Source organism: Lepisosteus platostomus, chromosome 16 (genome assembly GCF_059453375.1).
Source record: "Lepisosteus platostomus isolate fLepPlt1 chromosome 16, fLepPlt1.hap1, whole genome shotgun sequence".
Taxonomy (NCBI): Eukaryota; Metazoa; Chordata; class Actinopteri; order Semionotiformes; family Lepisosteidae; genus Lepisosteus; species Lepisosteus platostomus.
Window position 1 is genome coordinate 12,838,549 of NC_142626.1, and position 24,269 is coordinate 12,862,817.

General features: G+C 37.3%; 1 protein-coding gene and 1 long non-coding RNA gene across 2 annotated transcripts in view; one reads left to right on the plus strand and one right to left on the minus strand.

The window, feature by feature from the left end:
- LOC148646899 (protein NLRC3-like) overlaps positions 1-24,269 on the minus strand; it is a 1,251,308-nt gene that overhangs the window by 270,328 nt on the left and 956,711 nt on the right. The window lies entirely within an intron of this gene.
- LOC148646902 (uncharacterized) lies at positions 13,522-24,041 on the plus strand. Its single transcript, XR_015927668.1, has 3 exons — positions 13,522-13,612; positions 22,763-23,286; positions 23,935-24,041. It is a non-coding gene; the product is annotated as an uncharacterized LOC148646902 (long non-coding RNA).

The following is a 24,269-nucleotide window of genomic DNA, read 5'->3' on the forward strand; positions in this document are numbered from 1 at the left end:
CAGTATATAGCTGGTCTTGGTACTTTAAAGAAAAAAATACACACCAGTATTCCATTTCTCCCTAAACATTTTAAGCTTCAAAGTCTTTAACTAATGTGATACCGGAGTCAACAAGCATACTTTTAGAATTTGATTAATAGGGAATATAATATGGAATCGCATATTTAAAGAATTTAATAACGGTATGAGTATATTCGTGTACTGCGACAGGGCTGTGTAGGGCTGTTTCGCCTCCCTGTTCATGCGAGTTGTCCTGTAGCCTACTGGTCTACGTGCCTGACTAACAGCTTGCTGGTTGTGTGTTTGAATCCAGCTGGTGCTGGACTTTTCTTTTAACAAACATTTCTTCGAAAAAATAGAATAGCGATATTATGGACAATCAATTGACTTTTATATTTCAAAATATCACAACATGATCGATTCTAAGTCATTTTTGATAACAATCAACAAACATTTCTTTGAAAAAATGAGACGTTTCCCTTGGTCAGAGATATAAATATATAATATATAAATAAATTTAATTTAACTAGCATGTGAAATAGCGTGTGAAAAAGTGGTAGTTTTAAGCTTTTCTGCTAATATAATATGGAATCGCATATCTAAAGAATTTAATAAAGGTATGATTATATTCGTGTACTGCAACAGGACTGTGTAGGGCTGTTTCGCCTCCCTGTTCATGCAAGTTGTCTTGTAGCCTACTGGTCTACGTGCCTGACTAACAACTCGCAGGTTGTGTGTTCAAAGCCAGCTGGTGCTGGACTTTTCTTTTAACAAACATTTCTTTGAGAAAATAGAATAGCAATATTATGGACAATCAATTGACTTTTATATTTCAAAATATTGCAACATGATCGATTCTAAGTCATTTTTGATAACAATGAATAGTCACCTTCTTCCCTTCTGACAACGGTCCCTGCTTCTGCTTTCTGCTTCTATTGTGTGTGTGTGTGCAACAGAGTAAATTTTTATAGAGAAATGGAGGCTGGACAGTATGCGTTACAATATAAACATTTATATTGATTTAAATCGTGTTCTGATTTAAATCGCAAACGTGTGTTTAATTATATGTGTTTTTTAATCATAATCAGGCTAATGCAACATAAATTGATACAGTATTTGTCTTCTAAGTATCTTAATAAACTTTCAGCATAGCTTTCTACCCATCAAGATTTATATTTCTTGGGATTTGGGGATCAAACGTGGAAGGATTAGATTGTAATCATTTTTATTTGTCAAATACGTGATCATATTTCTGAATGTTATGTGGCACCTACAGTAGTTCACTGCTTTAAATACATCGAATGAAGAAAGTTATGTGTAGCACTTTAGATCTTTTTTCTGAACCAGGGAAAATCTGATCATGTTTCTCTATAACAATAATAAAAAACTTCTATTTTACATATCGCCTTTAAAAGTGGCATCTCAAAGCAATACAGTAGATCGAAAAACAGTTAAAAGGGACCAAAGTAAATACCAGACAATCGCAAACACGTTTTCAATAAAATTATTTTATTCATTCAGCAGAGAGTGAGAGGGACATCCAGCAGAGAGAGACACACACACCGGTTTTCATTGACAAAATTGTTTTTTTTCAATTCCTCTTGTCTAACAGGAATGTTTTGTTTGTGGACAGACTGTTAGACTAGAGGAAAAGAGCGCCTCCTCCTACGAAGCATTTCGTTGATCCGATCACAAATTCTTTTCCAGTCGCACGCAGCAAGGGTTGAGAATCTCCGATTCACCATCGTACTAATGGTTTCCCGGAGATTGCAAGGCAAGGCACTTTTGCCTCTGGACCCATCGAAATTTACAGACGTGGTCCACCCCCAGTAAATTTCAAAAGTCACAAGATTTCGAAACACGAGGGCGGCGTAGCGGTCGGCTCTTGCTTTCCCGTCTATGCCAATGCACTGCAAGTACAACCCCCCCTCCATCTCCTGGGTGATGGGTAGCAGTTGGACATCTGGGAGAATTATTTGTCCCACTGGCGTCTGTGAATTCCGCTGTGCTTCCTGGGGGAAGATAGACGGCGGGGACGGCATCAACAGATTCCTGCGCGGTGGTGAACGGAGAGGCCGGGATGGAGTGTCCTGAGGCGATGTGTGCTCTGCGGGGGGCAGAGCTTCCGCCAGGCATTGCAACCTGCGCGGCGGGGAGAGGCACTTTTCGGGAGACAGCTGCTCAACTGTTTGACTGCTGGAACATACTGTCTCCTTCCTCTGCATTTTCAGGAGTGTCTCTAGCCTCCCAATCCTCCCCAGTAATGCATCGTACTGCTCCCGCTGCTGCCGAAATGTCTCCATACAGGTGCTGCTTCTACAGGTTGGAACCCTGGCCAGTGGCCGAGAGCAGAGACCCACGGCCTGTGGCAAAATAACATAATTCATGTAAGACATAAAGTCACACAGTAGTATTCATCCGTCGCGGAACAGAAGTCAAAATAAACTTTTCTTTTTTTCCATCTTACCGCTTTCTTTTTTACTGTCCTGGTGGTAGATTTCGAAGATCGTTTCGCCCGTGCGGTGTTTTCTTGAAGAACAGGCTACGAAGAAATAATTATAATTGAATTTAAAATTAAAAACGGCAATAATACCTTGTAATATGCGCTGTAATTGCGTATTTCAGATTAACTCTGCTGTATTTGCTTACCCTTCGCTCTTTGGAAGCTGGGGCGGCAGAAGCACCCCGTCTCTTCCCGTAAAAGGTCTTGGTCTCCATACTGTACTATGGTCGCTGTAGTGCAGGTTCGCAGTTTTTTTTTTGTGATGGGAACTCACCCAATCCCTTGGTGTATGTATGCTATATTCACATGTACGGCTAGAGTGTGTTCATTGTCTTCCAATGAAAGGCGGGTGCCTTTTGCCGAAGTCGGGAGACATTAGAGGCTTGCCACACCCGGACTGTTAAACCAACGCATTAGCACGTCAAAGCCCATTGAGGACCCGGTCGCAATAGTTGTTTTGTCCCTTGATTTACTGATCTGCATTTATTAAATCTTGTCAGTCAGGTCTTTTTTCTCTATTTGAATTGTCGTTTACACATCGCACGACTTTAAAAGCTAGCAAGACAGGTTTCGATTCACATTAGCTGGCGAGCCCTGTTAACAAAAAAACTAATAATAATGGTACATGCCACTGTTTGTTCATGAACAAAGTTATACTGAGATTTCCTTAGATATGCGATTAAAAAATAAATTAATAAAAATTTGAATCCCCTGTGGAACACATTCCATAAGAATCAGCGGTTTTACAGTATATATCGCCTTTAAAGGTGGCTTCTCAAAACGCTTTACAGGATAAAAACAACCAGAACAGCAACAACAGCAATATTGTATTTCATTGCACTTTGAAAACCAAGTAATAACTTAACTATACGTGCAAACGTTTCATATGTTGCTGTTGTGAATGCCTGTGTACCCATAAGTATCTTATTTGCCTTGAGTCCTGGCTATCTCTCTCCCCCTCCCCCCCTCTCTCCCTCAATTCAATTCAATTCAAGGTGTTTTATTTGCATGACAGATGGGTACAATTAGTGTTGGGAATGTATATTTTGATATTTACATCCGGCGCGGCACCGAGGGAGCGTCTGCATTTATAACTTAGTTTTTAAAATTAGTCAAGCAATATGAAGCATCTCCTTTTACTTTTAAGTCCCTTAAATACATTGAGCACAGCTTTCTCACCACTTAAGATTGCTTTTCGATACCATCCTTACACAAAGCAGAAACTTTCCGATGACTCACAGTAGAAGTGGAAAGATTACAGATTTTAATCGTCTTTAATTTTGTTCCGTTATACGTTTTAGGAACATTTCATCTAAACAAACACCACAAAACTATTCTCGATTGTATTTCTGAATGTTATGTTACACCTGCAGTAGTTCACTGTTTTAAATACATCGAATTAAGAAAGTTATGTGTAGCACTTTAGATTTTTTTTCTGAACCAGGGAAAATCTGATCATGTTTCTCTATAACAATAATAAAAAACTTAATTTTACATATCACCTTTAAAAGTGGTAGTACCTTTTTTAGTACTATATTTTTGTATTATATTCCCTATTAATCAAACTCTAAGAGTATGTATTGGCTTGTCAGTCAGGTCTTTTTTCTCTATTTCAAGTGCCGTTTACACATGCAAAAGCTAGCAAGACAGGTTTCGATTCACATTAGCTGGCGAGCCTTGTTAACAAAAACACTAATAATAATGTAACATGCCACTGTTTGTTCATGAACAAAGTTATACTGAGATTTCCTTAAATACGCAATTAAAAAATAAACGTTTCATATGTTGCTGTTGTGAATACCTGTGGAGTGTATCTTATTAAGCTCTACATTGCATTTTGAGCACGGTTTTTGACTTTTTTTTAAATTGCATTTTGGGCACGGACAGCACATACAAGGGTTAATGAACTGCGCCAAGAAATTTAAAATAGTATTCTTTAGGTGTGAGGGTAGGAGTGGACCGCAGCAGGCATAATCAGCAAACCAGGAAAACAAAGAACAGGACAGGTGAGATGTGTATCCAGAAAGCGAGTGATCAGAAAAAGGAAATGGTGTTACGCGCAGGTTTTCGACCCAATTGTTTTAACTTGCTAATGCATCAGACACATTTCCTGGCGTATTGTGTTTTAAATAAAATAGGAGTGTCTTTCCCTGGCATTAGCTCATCGGTATGGTGTAAGTTTTATCTGTACCATACCATACAGAATATAGGTACAGAATTCAAGCTGCACCACTGTATCACTTTGGTAAGGGGACGGACAATGACCAAAATCACGAAGACTCTCTCACACCAAATAATGAAGATGAAAAGAAACGGGAAGTCAACACGGGACATTGTACAACAGTTGGCTTCGATGGACATCTTCGTTTCTGAAAGCACAGTGAGACGGCATTATAAAGGGGAGAGGAGGCAAAGAGAATCTAAACCGAGGACTATTCAAAGGTAAATACATTTCTAAAAATACCTTTCTTGCATGTAAATACAACTACGCACATTATTTTTAAAACTAACTGCTGATCTCTTTTTTTTCAAGTCCTATTGTGCGAGCTATCGACAAACTGACTGATGAAAATGATGAGCTACCAGCGATGCAAGTCCAAAGACGGCTATGGGCTGACCTTGGTGCGACCGTTAGCCCGACATCGATAAGAAGAGTACGCAGGAGGCTTGGATGGAGATACAGAAAAACCAACACATGCCCCATGATAAGGCTAAAAAACAAAGAGGAAAGACTCAAGCAAGCGCTCCAATGGATTGAACAGGGGGAGGCATTTCAGGATGTACTTTTTACCGACGAAACAACAGTGGCTCTGGAACAGTTTTCAACAATGGCATTTTGCAAAAAGGGGAGATATGTGGACAAGCCAAAGCCCAAACATCCACTGAAGGTTCACGTCTGGGGGGGTATATCTAGAAGAGGCCTGGGACCACTTCTTATTTTCGAAGGAATTATGGACCGTGTATTCTTCGAGGAAGTCGTGGTCACACAGCATGCTGCCCCATATATCAGGGAGCAGTTTGGATCAAGGCACCGTCTCTTTCAAGACAACGATCCGAAACACACAGCAGCAAGGGCGAGGCTTATAGCAGAAGGAGTGAACTGGGTGAAAACTCCAGCCGAATCCCCAGATCTAAATCCAATAGAGATGGTTTGGCATTCGTTGAAAGACTACGTTCGGAAAACCGCTAAGCCCGTCACAAAGCAAGAACTGATCGATGCGATCTATAAATTCTGGGAGGAAGAACTGACCGAACAAAATTGTAACAATGTTATTAACAGGCTGTTTCGTGTTCTTCCTAGGATTGTTGACCGGGGCGGGGGACATTCGGGAATGTAAGTCTGAGAAAGCCAGTCTGTCTACAAACAAAACATGTAAAAAAAAATGTAAAAAAAACAATTACTTTTTGTCAATGAAAACCTGTGTGTGTGTCTCTCTCTGCTGGATGTCCCTCTCACTCTCTGCTGATGAATAAAATAATTTTAATGAAAACGCGTTTGCGATTGTCTGGTATTTACTTTGGTCCCTTTTAACTGTTTTTTCGGGCTACAGTATTGCTTTGAGACGCCACTTTTAAAGGTGATATGTAAAATAAAGTTTTTTATTACTGTTATAGAGAAACATGGTCAGATTTTCCCTGGTTCAGAAAAAAGACAATTAAAATCTGCAATCTTTGCACTTGTATGTTATCGGAAAATACAATCAGTTTCTGCTTTGTGTAAGGATGGTGTGGCGCTCCTCAAAGCGCTTTACAGGATAAAAACAATAACAACAATAGTGGCTGGGCAAACTATTTTTTTTATCGAAATACAAAATGAGATACTGTATAATGATGTGCATGAACAAAGGTATACTGCAATTTTCCTTAGATACGCGATTAAAAAAAAAAAAATTTTTAATCCCCGGCGGAACACATTCCATAAGAATCAGCGCGTTACTTCGCGCTTTACAACCCTTGCTGCGTGCGACTGGAAAATAATTTGTGATCGGATCAACGAAATGCTTCGTAGGAGGAGGCGCTCTTTTCCTCTAGTCTAACAGTCTGTCCACAAACAAAGCATTCCTGTTAGACAAGAGGAATTGAAAAAAAACAATTTTGTCAATGAAAACCGGTGTGTGTGTCTCTCTCTGCCGGATGTCCCTCTCACTCTCTGCTGAATGAATAAAATAATTTTATTGAAAACGCATTTGCGATTGTCTGGTATTTACTTTGGTCCCTTTTAACTGTTTTTCGATCTACTGTATTGCTTTGAGATGCCACTTTTAAAGGCGATATGTAAAATAAAGTTTTTTATTATTGTTATAGAGAAACATGATCAGATGTTCTCTGGTTCAGAAAAAAGATCTAAAGTGCTACACATAACTTGAACTTGAACTTGAACTTTATTGCCATATGTAACCGGTACTGGTACAATGGAATTCTTACTTACAGAAAGTCTCTCGATTATAAAACAAGTGTAAAAAACAAAACAAAGTGCAAACAGTGCATCAAGACAATGTACAAACAAACAATAGACAATGTGCAAGTAAACATGCAGACAGTTTGAATGTAAACAATACAGACGTGTAAACAATGACTGGAGACGTACAATTAATAAATTACAATGAGGTAGATGGTGATGGTGTAGGTGTGGTCCGAGGGGGATGGCTAAATGTGTTCGCCAGTCTCACTGCTTGTGGATAGAAGCTATTGAAGAATCTAGTGGTAAGTGTCCGTATGCTCTTATATCTCTTGCCTGAGGGCAGTGGGGTGAAGAGCTCATGCCCTGGGTGGTGACTGTCCTCTGTGATGGCCAGAATTCTACCACGGCAGCGGTCCTCATAGAGCTGTTTAATCTCGGTGAGACCGCAGCCGATGATCTTCTGGGCCATATTGACCATTCTCTGCAGTGCCTTTCTTTCTCGCGAAGAGGTGTTGCCATACCACACGGTGATCCCGTTGGTGAGGACGCTCTCAATAGTGCAGCGGTAGAAGTTCACCAACACATGTGTTGGCATCCCCCATCGCTTGAGGCACCTTAAGAAATAAAGGCGCTGCTGAGCCTTCTTCATGATAGAGTCAGTATTCACAGTCCAGGTTAGATCTTTAGAGATGTGAATTCCCAAAAACCTAAAGCTGGTGACTGTTTCCACTTCCGTTCCATCAATACTGAGTGGGCTGTGAGTGTGTGGCCTGTGTCTCCGAAAGTCCACTATTAGCTCTTTCGTTTTCTTTATGTTCAAGTCCAGGTTATTGCTATGACACCACCTAAGCAGCTGTACAACTTCATCCCTGTAAGTGGACTCGTCATCATCACTGATCAGTCCTATTATAGTGGTGTCATCGGCAAACTTGATGATGCGGTTATTGCTGTGTCTGGCTGTGCAGTCGTGAGTAAATAGGGAGTACAACCTTGGACTCAGACAGCAGCCTTGTGGGGTTCCAGTGCTCAGGGTGAGTGGTGTAGATGTTTTATTGCCTATCCGCACCACCTGTGGTCTCTCGATAAGAAAGTCCAGCAGCCAGTTGCAGACAGAGTTGCACAGACCTAATCCCCTGAGCTTTGTCACCAGTTGACAGGGTATGATGGAATTAAATGCTGAACTGTAGTCCACAAACAGCACTCTCACATACGAGTTCTTAGTGTCCAGGTGTTCCAAGGCTGTATGCAGAGCCAGGGAGACAGCATCATCCACTGATCTCTTGTTCTGGTAGGCGAACTGCAGGGGGTCCATAACTTTCTTCATTCGATGTATTTAAAGCAGTGAACTACTGTAGGTGTCACATAACATTCAGAAATACAATCACGTACTGTATTTGACAAATAAAAACGATTACAATCTAATCCTTCCACGTTTGATCCCAAAATCCCTAGAAATATAAAACTTAACGGGTAGAAAGCTATGCTGAAAGTTTATTAAGATACTTAGAAGACAAAGATACTGTATCAATTGATGTTGCATTAGCCTTATTATGATTAAAAAACACATATAATTAAACACGCGTTTGCGATTTAAATCAGAACACGATTTAAATCAATATAAATGTTTATATTGTAACGCATACTGTCCAGCCTCCATTTCTCTATAAAAATTTACTCTGTTGCACACACACACACAATAGAAGCAGGAAACAGAAGCAGGGACCGTTGTCAGAAGGGAAGAAGGTGACTATTCATTGTTATCAAAAATGACTCAGAATCAATCATGTTGCAATATTTTGAAATATAAAAGTCAATTGATTGTCCATAATATCGCTATTCTATTTTCTCAAAGAAATGTTTGTTAAAAGAAAAGTCCAGCACCAGCTGGCTTTGAACACACAACCTGCGAGTTGTTAGTCAGGCACGTAGACCAGTAGGCTACAAGACAACTCGCATGAACAGGGAGGCGAAACAGTCCTACACAGTCCTGTCGCAGTACACGAATATAATCATACCTTTATTAAATTCTTTAGATATGCGATTCCATATTATATTAGCAGAAAAGCTTAAAACTACCACTTTTTCATACGCTATTTCACATGCTAGTTAAATACTTCGATGCTTAAAATCGTTAGGGAGAAATGGAATACCGGTGTGTATTTTTCCTTTAAAGTACCGATTCCTGGAATCTGACTGGCTGACACCCTTCTGAAGTGGTTCCATAAAATCTGGTATACGGAAAAGAAAGCGTTAATAAATACAAGTGTCTTTTAATACACTCTTTGCTGTGCTCTTGAGGATCCTTGTGATATTTTGAGCTCTAGTTGAATGATAAGTGTTGCATTTTAAATCATTTTCGTAGTTAGAAATTATGAAATGCCCTGTTAAAAGCAAGGGAGTTTTTATGTCCGTTGCAGTAAAAGAAAATGCCTGACAAAGTAGGGCTTGGACAGATTCCAAGTGCATTTTTGCAATTTACGTTGCAACAGACAATGTACAGCGTGTACTATTCTTGTGTTGCGGTACATGAATATAATTATATCGTTATTAATTTCTTTAGATACGTGATTCCATATTATATTCCCTTTTAATCAAATTCTTAAAAGTATGCTTGTTGACTCCGGTATCACGTTAGTTAAAGACTTCGATGCTTAAAATGTTTAGGGAGAAATGGAATACTGGTGTGTATGTTTTCTGTAAAGTACCGAGACCAGCCATATACTGTATGTTTAAGTTCCAAAATTAATATTGTTTATGGCCTTCACATGCGTTACAGTATGCTCCTATTTTTTCCCTTCAGTGGTAAAATTCCATATAAATATTCAATACTTAAACGGGCACAGTTAAGACATTAAATATACATATACATACTGTATATAGTACAGTTTGCATACAGTAATATGTTTATGTTCCTAAATAAATCTCTTTTATGAGCATGTGAAAGGCATGGTGAATCGATTCTCAAAAATTACTGTACTTTGCATGATTGGAAACAAATGCGTGATTGCGAAATGCTCTATAAAAATTTACTCTATTACAAATCTACAATTTGTTGATAATAGAAATGTTAGGTTTTCTAAAGCTTTGTGATAGTTGACCCACCCAGGCAGTAAAAGATCAGCTGCACTGGTAAGATGCGACACCGAAGATATGATTAATAACCTTTTAAATCTGAAGGGAGATCTGAAGGGATCCCCCCCCACACACACACACACAATAGAAGCAGGAAGCAGAAGCAGGGACCGTTGTCAGAAGGGAAGAAGGTGACTATTCATTGTTATCAAAAATGACTTAGAATCGATCATGTTGTGATATTTTGAAATATAAAAGTCAATTGATTGTCCATAATATTGCTATTCTATTTTTTCGAAGAAATGTTTGTTAAAAGAAAAGTCACAGCACCAGATGGATTTAAACACACAACCTGTGAGTTGGTAATCAGGCACGTAGACCAGTAGGCTACAAGGGAAGTCGCATGAAGAGAGAGGCGAAACAGCCCTACACAGCCCTGTAACATTAATATAATCATATCGTTATTAATTTATTTAGATCCGCGATTCCATATTATATTTGCAGAAAAGCTTAAAACTACCACTTTTTCACACGCTATTTCACATGTTAGTTAAAGACTTCGATGCTTAAAATGTTTAGGGAGAAATGAAATACCAGTGTGTATTTTTTCTTTAAAGTACCGATTCCTGGAATCTGACTGGCTGACACCCTTCTGAAGTGGTTCCATAATATCTGGTATACGGAAAAGAAAGTGTTCATAAAAAAGCCTGGATTCTCATGTATCTGATACAAGTATCTTTTAATACAGTCTTTGCTGTGCTCTTGAGGATCCTTGTGATATTTTGAGCTCTAGTTGAATGATAGGTGTCGCATTTTAAATCATTTTCGTAGTTAGAAATTATGAAACGCCCTGTTAAAAGCAAGGAAGTTTTTATGTCCGTTGAAGTAAAAGAAAATGCCTGACAAAGTAGGGCTTGGACAGATTCCAAGTGCTTGTACAAATGTGCTAAAGAAATGATACTTGGAGTATACAGCTTGTCCAAAGTCATTCATTATTAATACTATTAGTAATATCTTCGGTAAAGGCTTTGATGCATAAATATTTCTGATAAAGGTAGGTTGTGTTCTTTTGTCCAACTGAGCAATCTTGCTTTCATAAAATATACCAACATTTTAATGACTGATGATTAACATGCTGTAATACACAGTTTAAATTTAAAAGCTCAAATGCTGTACATGACAGGTTAAGCTTTATTGGCTCCTCCTGGCGGTTTTAGAAGGTGATGCCGGATACTTTCCGGCATGACATCAAATGACGCGATTAACCCCGTGATACTGCGTGATACCGCGGCGCCCACCGGGGTATACCGCGAAATACCCCACCCATTTTGAATGGCTGCATCTGTAATTGTATAATTATTAATTTCTTTATATACGCTATTCCATATTATAGTCACCATTAATCAAATTAAATTAATCAAATTAATCAAATCAAAAGTATGATTTTGTTTGCTCCGATAATGAGTGTATAAACATTATAACTTTTTATTAAAACCTTCCACATCGCGTCGGGCCTAACAACACCTTTTAACTGTGGCTATATCCACAATATAGCACAGGCCTCGAGTGCCTTATTGCTTAAATAATTTAATTCGGAAAAGTATGAGTTTATTTTATTGTGATAATGAGCGAAAGTATACATGGAAAATGGTAATCACTTAACTTTGAACATTTTTTGATATTTAGAAATACCAACAAATCCAATATAGTGTCGACAATATTTATTATCAATAATAACGACAATAGGCGCAGCTTCAAATTATTTGTTGTTATTAGTAAATGAGTTAGCTTCGAACAGTTGTGATATTTAGAAATATAAAAAAATGTCAATATACAGTAGTGTCCATAACATTTTCTATTTTAGTTTTTCAGAGAAATGTTTATTTGTTAAAAGAAAACTTATGGCAATAGCTGGGTTTAAAAACCAGACCTCAGGCTCATAAGACAAGCACTTAAGCCATCACATGGGAAGCACACATAGAAAGTGTATTATACTACTGGTTGAGCTACAGTACATGAATATAACTTTATTGTTATTAATTTCTTTAAATACGTGATTCCACATTATATTCCCTATTAATCAAATTCTGAAAAGTATGCTTTTGTTTACTGCAATAACGAGCGTATTTGCAGAAAAGATTAAAACATTATACTTTTTTACAAAGTATATAAACTTAATATGGTTGGTAGGAGCACGTAAAAACTTTCCCAAAATAAACTCAGTATGTAACTGAAAGCAAAACTTTGAGGCATAAAATGTTTAGGAAGAAAGTGGAATACTGGTGTGCATTTTTCATTTAAACTACCAATACCAGCCATATACAGTTTACATAATGTTTATGTTCCTAATTTAATATTGTTTATGACCTTTAGACATGTTATGCTCCTATTCTTTTTATGCACAGCTATCAGAATTTCCCTTTAGTTGTAAAATTCCATATAAATATTCAATACTAAGCGGATTAAATCATGCACAGTAAAGATATTAAATGATTAAATCTTTTCACTAATGACCAATGCACCACGAGTGCCCCTGCCTTAATTGACAAGATATAGGATACATGTGGAGCTCTAGCCTGATAAACCCTTCATTGTAATTCATTGTTTTTCCTTTAAGATTAGAATTATTGTGTAGTTAAACACGTCATATCCCTGATATAATTAAAATATACAAGATTGTTCACAGATTACAAGACATAAAATATGCTTATTTTTGTATTGCCACTGCAACAGTCACAGATTTTTGCACAGGGACTATTCTAGCTATTATTTTAGCTTTCACAGCCACCTCTGGGACCGTCAACAATAACAATAGAAGATTTTGGTGGACAGTTCTAGTAGTTCAATAGATATAGTCAGTTAAGTAAAATAGTTTACAAGGAAAAACTATAATAACAACTCAAATTTACTCATAGTGTTGGGTATGTATTTTACTAACAATCATTGCATTTCTCAGATTAAAAAAAATGTTTTCTCTAACAATTGAATTGTTGTTTCTTACCTCTGTTAACGCTGTTAAGATCTGTGAGAAGTGCAATCTGTAGATTGTTCTTGTGCTTCTGTGGGCTCCTGGCTGAGAGATTCAGTTCCCAGTACTGCACACAATACTGATACAAAGCTACAGAGCTTTTTATATTAGAGAGATGCACTTTCACTTTCAATTTCCTGTAATAGGTGCTGTGTATTAACTTACATATTCCATGACTTTTAACTTTTAAGAATTTATTTTGATTTAATATAGCCCTTAATCTAGCCCGGCTTTATAAATTGTACTAAATGTGCAGTCATAAATAAAAATAATTGTATTAAGTATTCCAATTGCATATTGCAACTTAATAAATGTCTTTAGGTAACTAAAACGTGTATTTTTATTTCCAAATGCTACAGTTAAATATTAAACATTAAATCAAAATAAATTCTTAAAAGTTAAAAGTCATGGAATATGTAAACTAATAAACAACACCAGTGACAGGAAATTGAAAGTGAAAGTGCATCTCTCTTATATAAAAGCTCTGCAGCTTTGTATCGGTATTGTGTGCAGTACGGGGAACTGAATCTCTCTGCCAGGAGCCCACAGAAGCACAAGATCTATCTACAGATTACACTACTCACAGATCTTAACAGTGTTAACAAAGGTAAGCAACAACAATTCAATTGTTAGAGAAAACATCTTTTAATCTGAGAAATGCACTGATTGTTAGAAAAATACATACCCAACACTTTGTGAGTAAATTTGAGTTGTTATTGTAGTTTTTCCTTGTAAACTATTTAACTTAACTGACTATATCTAATGAACTACTGAAACTGTGCACCAAATCTTCTATTGTTATTGTCGACAGTCCCAGAGGTGGCTGTGAATGCTAAAATAATAGCTAGAATAGTCCCTGTGCAAAAATCTGTGACTGCTGCAGCTGCAATACAAAAACAAATGGTGAAAGTTAATGCAATGATGCATGTTGGAAAATAAGTAATAAAAGTTTTTTTTTAACGTTGTAATCTGTAAACAATCTTGTATATTTTATATATGTCAGGGATATGTGGTAACAGAAAGAATAAGGTTCTGGATCCTGAGATGAAGTTAAACAGATGAGTTTATTGCAAGGAACAATAAAGCCGAAGTCTTGTTTCCCCGCAAGAAACAACAAAACCGAAATATTGTTCAATGTGCCGGTACAAACCTATAGTTTATTTAGTATTTTCTTTCCGCTTCTGACGTCACTTGGTATTATGGTAAAGAGGGGGGTCATGGTATTTGGCCAGTTTACAGCTTTTTGGCCAAATGGTCAGGGATTAAGTCCCCAGGGGGTTCCCTAGCTCTTTTAGCTTGCATCTGGAATCCTTATCAGTTCTCCCTTTCCTGCCATAAACTCCTGTTGCTTAGAAGTCTAATCTTCATGCAGAATGAACTTAAAGTTAACATCTTGTATCTTTCTTCAGATATGAAGTGTTTAACTACACCTAACAATAATTCTTAAATCTAATAATAAATCTTTAAGGATAAACAATGAATTACTGAAGTTGTCAGATGAGTGAGTACATGCAGATGAGTACATATGTTGTCCACTCCAAAAGAAGTCAACAGGCTTAAGTTCTTGTTTGCCATGGTGAAGGATTCTGGTGGCTCTGTAATTGTGTGAGGTGCTTTTCAGACATGGTTAAGGGCCACTCAATCCCCCTAGAGGACAAGAGGACAAGATAAATGCCAATAATTCCAATAATTACAAAATCATGCTGAATAACTGTCACATCACTCCAGTGGAGTTCTAGATCTTTGTAGAATCTATGTCAAGGCACATTGAAGCTGCTCTGGTGTCACATTGTGACCCTAAACCATATTAATACACTTCATGTAGTCGTTGCCTTGATTTTTATAGTTACCTATAGTTAGGCTTCACAGCCTGCTAGCAGCGTGTATCATAAACCAACCAAATTAACATCTACAGTATTTCACTCCACTAACAGTGAGAAAAATATAAAAGTTAAAACTTCAGTAAGTTGTGCAAAAAAAATTGCAGCAGTCATCTGACACCCCTACCTTACACGAATCATAAGTTTAATAGACCCATACCTATTGTTAAGAATGTTCTTTTTATGAAAATGCAATGCTTTGGAACATGAATTGTTACCCAAATTTGAATTAATGAAAGGTGAATTCAAACTATGAAGAAGCAATTTAAAGACATTTAGAAAGCTCCGGCAAATGTAGAGAGTAAAAAGGAAGGTGTCATGCAACTCATTTCATATCGAGTGTACACCTCATATTCCACTAACTAGTATGTGTGAGAGCTAGCAGAGAGCCTACGGAGTAGTACAAGCCATGTGTGATATGAAATATAGATGAATGGGTTTCAGGAAATTAATTACATTCATAAAAAGAGGTATGGGTGAAATTAATCTGAAGAGGAAATTTGCCACTTTAAGTAAATATACTGTACACTTCTTAAGATACCTAATAGAGCACACCAATGGTTTACCTTAATAAAAAGTAACTGAAAACTGTATCTAAAAATAACTGAAGGAAAGAAGAAAAAATATCACATTCATTAACAAATGATAAAATTAACTGGTAACAGAAGTAAAAACATACAGTACATGCAAATACGGTACATAAACATGCTCAAAACTATAATGCTAAGATTCCAATATGAATTCAATCTGTAATCTGTTGTAAGAAAACTGGCTCAGGGACGCCAAATATGTAATCATAGTGGCTCTCTGAAGGCACCAGTTCTGTAGGGTTTGGGCATTTACTGAGACAATTATTAATTGTAGCAGTAAATCACAAAGTTGATTCTTTTGATGGCTTTAGAATCCAACCATGCGACATAACTCAAACAACGCGCACACACAGGTACTAATACACGAGGATACATTTATTAATACATAGAATATGCATGTAAACCTAACAGATCTTATCGAGAGGGTTATCAGAATACAAAAGGTATATTCGGTCAGTTACAAAGAGTTACAGATCAAGGGGACATACGTTCAGTATATCATTCATTAAGACCGTTTCGTAAAGTGAACTTGGTTACAACTTCTACATTAGATACTCAAACAAGTACATAACTCTTAGGAATTAAATTGATATCAACTGGTTGGGATAACAATTGAATTCTAGAGCTCTAATGCATTAAAGTTGAATACTCATCCAATTTCTGGGGATTCAGATCGCCTGCGGGCACAAAGAAACAGTTGCAGGCTTGTTGCTGTCCAATCCGTGCTCTCTGGCTCGGTGCCAGGCTGTGCTGTGCGGCTTGCGACGGTGCGCTGCTGATGCTCACTGACCGGCTAGTTAGTGTTGACTTTAACTAGCAAAGTTTGTGCACAGGAGAAAAGATGACTGTGGGTCCCAGCAAGTCAGGAAGAGGACCGGTTCGTTCCTGATGAAGAGCTAGTTCTGAATAGTGATTCAGCTTTCCACAGTTCCGACCTGTTCACGAGGCCTGCTGCTGGTTACTCTCTGGCAACCTCCACTCTAGACTCTTAGAACAAAGGAAACTTCTGGCACTCGGACACACTGGCCGTTCCGTGGTTGTCCGGGCTGAGTCTCAGGATGGTCAGGAGGCGCGCTGCGAGAATGTCCTGCCCTTGGGAGCCTTCTGCTCCTGGGCCGTCCTGCCCTGGAATTCTCCTTTGAATTCCCTTTAGAACAGTCCACAGAATCCTCTCCAGAATCTTACTGAATCTCCCTGAATCTCTCAGGCTCTCTGTGTTGCCTGTTTTTACCTGGAGGAACTTCAGCTCATTGATTGGCTGAAAGTTCCATGGGCATCAGAGTCCCACGTGGGTTACTCGGCCCTACCAGTCCCTGATTGGTTGATCAAGGTGAGATATGAGTCACTTACTCCTGACACTTAGTAATGCAGTCCAGATGTCCAACTGGCACTCCCTAGACAGATAGGCGCCAATGGATGACCATTGATCATGATAGCCAGGCTTAGCTAAGTGCATCCCCCTTTGGGAGCTGTCTTTTATCAAAGGAACCCTAAATCAGCCTGCATGGTTTCTCTGTGGCTGCACCACAGAGATGAACAGAGAAATGAGGCCTAATTTGGGAAAGCTCAGAAACACTTAATTCTGCCTTATTAATAAGCCTCACCGCTACACTGTAAATAGCAAACTTTGTGTGTTTCAGTTTGTAAATACAGTAATTGGAATCTTTTGTCTTTTAACTTGTTGAGTAGTTTATTGCTCAATTACAGATCCAGCCATTCAAAGAGTGTGGTACGCTTCGGTAAAACTTGGTAGGCGTGGCACAACACAACGCGTCATACCACATCATACCGCATGTTATGATAGTATCTAGAATCACCTTGTTAAACTGCCAGGTAGAGCTAATAAAGCTTACTGTCTCATGTATAGCCTTTGAGCTGTTGCCAAAAAACACCAGGTTTTGAATCCCGGTTGCTACTAAGGGGCAATCGTTTTGTGTTGTATACTCTTTAGACTTTTAATTTTAAATTGTGTATTACAGCATGTTAATCATTAAACATTAAAAAGTTAGTATATTTTATAAAAGCAAGATTGCTCAGCTTGACAAAAGTACACAACCTTCCACTTCCATCATAAATATTTCAATTTTTCATTAATATTTTATGCATTAAAGTCTTTACAGAAGATATTACTAATAGTATTAATAATGAATGACCTTGGATAGGCTGTGATCTCAAAGTACAACCTTGGTCCACTTTCTTTGTAACTGTCTGCATCAGTTTAACTGTTGCGACACTAAATTACTTTTTTTTTTCATTGACAAAAAGTAACACCACACTTTCTTGTCTCAGTCACTCAGTCTTGTGGACTGTTTTGTTGCTCCCCAGACTGTTAAACCAAAGGAAAACAGCGCCTCTTTCTTCGTAGCATTCTGTTGATCCGATCACGTATTCATTTCCAATCACCCAAAGTAAGTTTTGAGAATTTTCGATTCACCATGCATATAATGTTTTCCCAAAGATTGCTCATAAATGGTATTAATGTAGGAACATAAAAATATTATGTAACCTGTATATGGGTGGTATTGGTAGTTTAAATAAAAAAATCCACACCAGTATTCCACTTTCTTCCTAAACATTCAAAAGTCTTTCATTCAGTTACATACTGTGGTTATTTTGGAATAGGTTTTACGTGCTCCTTCAACTATATGAACTTCATAAAACGTAAACATGTTTAAACATTTCCTATGAATATTTGCGCTCGGTATAGCAGTAAAAAAACGAGTACTTTTTAGAATTTGATTAATAGGGATATAATATAGAATCGCATATCTAAAGAAATTGATAATGATATAATTATATTCATATAGCTCAAATTATCACAGTAGTGCATGTCTGCATCAGTTTAACACTTACCATTGTGATTATGTGTGTGGCATAATGGCTTAGGCATGTGCCTTATATGCTGGAAGCCAGGCATTCAATCTTAGTTATCACCATGATATTTCCTCTAACAAATAAACATTTCTTTGAAAAACTAAAATAGCAAATATTATTGACACTATATTGACATTTTTGATATTTCTAAATATCACAACATTTTCGAAGCTAAGTGATTTACAAATAACAATGAATATTTTCAAGCTGCTACTGTACTGCCACTACAGTATAGCTTGTGGGAAATACATTTACAGTATTTGACCTGCGGCAAAGTTTAACTCATTCAGAGCACCCTACAGAACATTACAAACTTTCTTCGTGAAATTCTTTAATTCTTTAATTCTTTAAATGAAGGAAGAAGGGTTATTTTTACAATTGGCACTCCGAATTTCTGGCTGATTTAATTCCCCTCACTTAGCTGAAATGGATAAAGAAATCAAGCAGTGGTTATATGTATTGAAAGGCGTTCTGTTTTATTAACAGACACTCCGACTCAAACCTATGTTGTACAGTGATATAGATGTGGGTAATGTCATCCCCATTAAACAATGTGCTTATTGCGCAAATTCTGCTTAACACAAAAAGAGTATTATTGGACAATGTTGTGTGGCTCTGGCAGAATTTCTATGTAAACTGAAGAGTTATAGAGGAGACACATTGTGTATCACCTCTTTTTATACTTGTAAGAACATTCCAATGTTAATGTAACACGGAAGATATTATTAATAACCCTTTAAATCTGAAGCTGTTAACTCTACTTCACACCTGCATGTCAAAGATCACAGTTTCAAAATAAAAAAAAAAACATCAAAACTTTGATTGGATGAGAATGTCATGATTGTTTCACATGTATGTGAAATGTGACAATTTGTTACAGTTACCATCAGGAGAAAAATGTTTATTTTTTATTTATTTGTTGCTGCTGCAGTGGCTTGCAATGGCTGGATAGTTAACACTTCAAAATTGCTTTATCAGTCTGTCCATGGGGGAAAGGGGGGAGCTCTCCTTGACAGCTGACATTCCTCCATACACTTAAGTGAAAAATTTATAAAAACGCCAATGTAAACATCATATTTACAATTGATTGAAAATAAAAATGTTAAGTTCTCTAAAGCTTTCTCAGTCAAGTACAATAATTCATGTAGGGAGCTGTGTAGGCATATGTTGGCAGCAAAAGATCAGCTTAAGAGGGAAGAAAACGCTTTCAGAGAAAACAATGTTTAACCTGTGAAAAATAAAAACCTCCATTCAATTGCAGCCTAAATCTTTCCCCACACACCCTGCCCCCACTGCGATTGGAATATACATAAACAAAGCACTGAAAGCTTGACAGTAAATGATCAGGCATTTGGCAGACGTGGGGATACATAATTCTGGTATTATGAACTCACACCTGGGATTCGATTAATTTAAAATAAGTTTTAATTTTATTTTAATTTAAACTAATAAAGATTAAAGATTAATTTAAGTGTTTCAAATGTTTAATTAAGAAGTTAAAAGAAATTACAGCTCACACAAAGACTCAATCTATGTACATAAAAGTGTTTTAACTGTCTTTTCATATTGATTTAAGTGTCCTTCTTTCAGTTGGATTGCATGATTACTGTTATGATTTCTTTATTATTACTGAATCCATCAACTCGTTCACTTGTGATTACTTGGAAATATTTTGACATGTTCCTTTTAACTCTGAGTTTGTAATGTCGGGCGTTCTGAACGAGTTAGCCTTTGATGCAGTAGAAATAGTATTTCCCATGAGCTGTACTGTAGTGGCTTTAAAACGATGCAACATCATGCTGTTTGCATGTGGCACGTCTTTGTTCAAGTTTTAGAAGTACAGTATGGAAAAACTAGTGTTAAGAAAAAAACAGGATATTTTATTTATTTTATTTTTAAAAATGAAATAAAAAATAAGATACAATGACGTGTTCCTGCCTTGTACAAACATTGCGTGATTTTAAAAGCTGTAAAAACTGGTTTAGATAGCAGAAAGTCACCTAGCTCTTACAAGAGGCTCTGTTAAGCAGAGTTTGTGTTAACACAATACTCCCTTTGAATTAGTTTAAATCAACTTTGTCAGTGAAGAAAATGACAGCAGGCACTTTTCCTTCCCCTCTGATGCAAGGTAACAATGCAGCAAATGTTTTTTTTATTTTGCTGGGAGTGTGAACATTGAATGAGCCCTGGGGTGTACAGTGAGACTAACACAGTGAGATTACTGAGATGGCTAGTTTAAGTAAAGGAACAAGTAATAGGTTTATTCCATGCTGAAAAGCATTACGATCCCCGCCTCCCGGCAACGGAAGAGGCAGAAGTAGGCGTAACCCCAATCAATCAGTTCACCTGTCAGTTTTCCTATTCACCACCACACCCCCGTCTCATCCTACTTAAACACCTGTCTTTCCCTACCTCTTTGCTCAGTATTGGTTTTCCTCTCGAGCTTCCTGGTTGCGCTACTCCTACTCCTACTCCTACTCCTACTCCTACTCCTACTCCTACCTTGTGTTTGTCTTGGCTTTTGGTTTACGTTTTTTTTCCTTTTGACTACGGCTTTTCGGATCACGGCTTGGCTTTGTTACTTACGCTCTGTTTCGGATCACTGGCAACCCCTGGACTATCGGATTGCTCTACTGTCTACGATTTCGGATCACGCTTCGGCTTCGGTAACTCGTTCCCTTTTGATCTCTGGCTTCCCCTGGACTCTCGGCTCACTCCTTCGACTACGGCTTTCTTTGGATCACGGCTAGGCTTTGTCAGCTCCCGCAAGTGGGTTCACTCACTGGTTTCGGTCCCTCTACCGAATCCATAACAAAGAGAAGAAAGAAAACACAATGTTTTGGCCGTGGAACCTTCTAGGCTCATTTTGTTTTCTTTCTTCTCTTTTCAGCATGAATAAACTATTACTTGTTCCTTTGCAGCCTATGCATGCTGACACAGCTACCCACCTGAACTAGTTTAAGTAAATATGTTAACAAATATCTGAATTGTTAGATAACATTGCATCCAGCTGTGAATCAGCTACGTGACTTTGCCCCCGTGAAAATGTGGGAAAGAGGTTTAGTGGGCAGTGTAGTCACCATAGATTATTTTGATACACTGTACAGTATAATAGTATAAATCAAGTATGTTTTTTAATGTTTGTAATCACTATTCTTGCAAGCACATTTTATATTCAGTTTGCTTCTGTGTGTTAGCTGAAGTGTTAGCTAGTGGGCAAAGTTATTGAAATCTGAAACATCGTGTCTCATAAATAAGTATTTTAATATGCGAAGCTCATGAAAACTGAAGAAAACAATGACTCTGAAAAAGATACAAGAAGCTTGAAATTATTATAATTAAATTGATACTGTTAATAATGACCAGACACATTATTATAGTTTCAGTGGTATTTTTAATACCACTTTGTTATTCTCAATCCTAATCACAATATATACGATTTCATTTTAAGGCTTGAGGCGTCTGTGAAATTCCCCACTGAATAAAGTGTTTTGAATTAAACCGGTTGAAGAGTTAACAGTATTCACGATTTTTATTTCATTATTAATATAACTTAACAGTGAATATGTTATAATATATATACAAAAAACTGTTAATATAGTGTACATAATACTTTAACATGCGTGAATGAGTCAAATTAAAAATAAAACGTGTTAACAAAGAAAGTGGATTACAGTAATACTACCAGCTATAAAGATACATAGATTTAGATCCTTAAATTAATACTGTTATTAAATTCTTTAGATACACGATTCCATGTTATGTTCCATATTAATCAAAGTCTAAAAAGTTTGCGTTTTTTTACTATGATAACGAGCGCAAATATCCATAGATGAGGTTAAAACATTATAACTTTTTATGAATTAAATAAACTTAATATCGTCAGGATCACATAAAAACTTTTGCAAATTAACCACAGCATGTAACCAAATGAAAGACTTTAAAATGTTTAGGAAGAAAGTGAATACGGGTGTATATTTTTTTTATTTAAACTACCAAAACCAGCCATATACAGTTTACATAATATGTTTATGTTCCTAAATTAATATTGTTTATGACCTTCAAACATGTTGTGCTCCTCTTTTGGTTTTACTCAGCTACATAAATTTCCCTTTAGTTGTAAAATTCCATATTAATATTCAATATTAAGTGGACTAAAACATGCACAGTAAAGAGATTAAATGATTATATCGTTTCACTAACAACCAATACATCATGAGACCCCTGTCGTTCATTTTGGCTAGTCAATCACGTACTGCGGTACAACGTGGTGAACTGTAGATAATTTCGCGTGATACGGGGTTGTACCATTCATTTATAATGGCTGCATCTGCATGTTTCACAATATTGAACTTAAATCTGTAGTAATAGCTGTTTTATTGAACTCTAATACTTGAATCTTCTCTTCTGTAGAGAAATCATGTCAGTGTCAACTGTAGAGACACTCGCTGTCATCTGTAACAAAGACTTGGAGGAATTTGGTGAGGCTGTTATATCATCCATGAAGAAAGGTGTCCTCTCACTGCAGAATCTCTTTGCGATTCTCCTGGTTGTGGACAGAAATCACATGGAGCAGGAACATGCAGACATTAGGAAACTGATTCTGGCAGCAAAGGAATGGCTAGAACGATCAGATAAAGCTGCAACATGCAAAGTGGAAAAGGTGGACAAGCACTGTGAGGAGCTGACAATGGAGAAGGACAGGCTGCAACGAGAACATGGTAGCAAGAAAACAGAATTGGCCAACCTGAAAGACCAGCTCACAGCCAACACTGAAATATTGGAGAGACACAGAAATGAACTGCAGTCAGCAAAAAGTAATCTTCAGTCCAAACAGCAGATTGTTAATGATATTAAAGCCAGAATGTAGCATGATGAAGCTATTAGAAACACTGGAATTGGACTGATGTTTATTCCTATTATTGGGACTATAATAGGTAAGTGCTGAAAGGGGACATGTAGTGTACAGTAATAATAACATTTGGTAGAAAGAAGTGCCAAAATTGCTTCTACCACTGAATCAACATATTTACATATCCACATTATACCCCAAAGTTACTTGAAATCAGAAGTTTGTTACAGCATTAAGATTAAAAAATACTAGTGTTCTTTATTTACACTACAGTGAAATAAAGAAAAAAACAGCCACAACCAAATACCAAAACGAAACCTTCATCGAAAAGTGTAGTCAGAAGCATAAAGTCTCTGACTATCATAGCCAAGCAGCTAAGCCATTTACTGGCTTCAAAACAATATTTACACAGTCTCAGTCTCCCTTCGGTGGTCAGTCAGTCCTTTTCTCTATGTTGAGTGGAGCCAATAGGCCTTCTATTCTCCAGATGGCAGACATAATTCCATTGACTTACCCAGAAAGCCTCCACTTCCCACTTTTAAATTTCTCCTGGCCAATTATCTTCCAGCAACTGGTCAGGTGACTGAAAGAAGCAGGTTATTCCCCCAGAGGTTTCTGGTGAATGTGCTTTCACACAAGGATGAGAATAAAATATGAAAATATCGATTCATATTGGTCTTTCCTGGACACAAAATAATACACTATTGTTTTTTTTCCTTTTTTCATTTTTCAGGAGCTACTCTGATTGGTGTCTATCAAACGGACTTAAACAATGCCACAGAGGCTGCCAACACTGCTGAAATGGCTTTGAGGACATCTGAGGAAAATGTCACCACATCTCTTAGTAGAGTAGAGGAATATGAGCAAATGGTTGAAAAGAAGAGAGAGGAGCTCAACAACACTGATGCATGCTTAAGACAAATTCAGAATGACATTCAAGACATTTCCTCTAAGATCTCATACATGGTGACTGTCCAGCAAGACTTGAGGAATGCCACACAGATGCTCAACACATTGTCAGGGAAAGCACAGGTGTTGGTGAAACAGACTGAGTATGTCATCATCTTT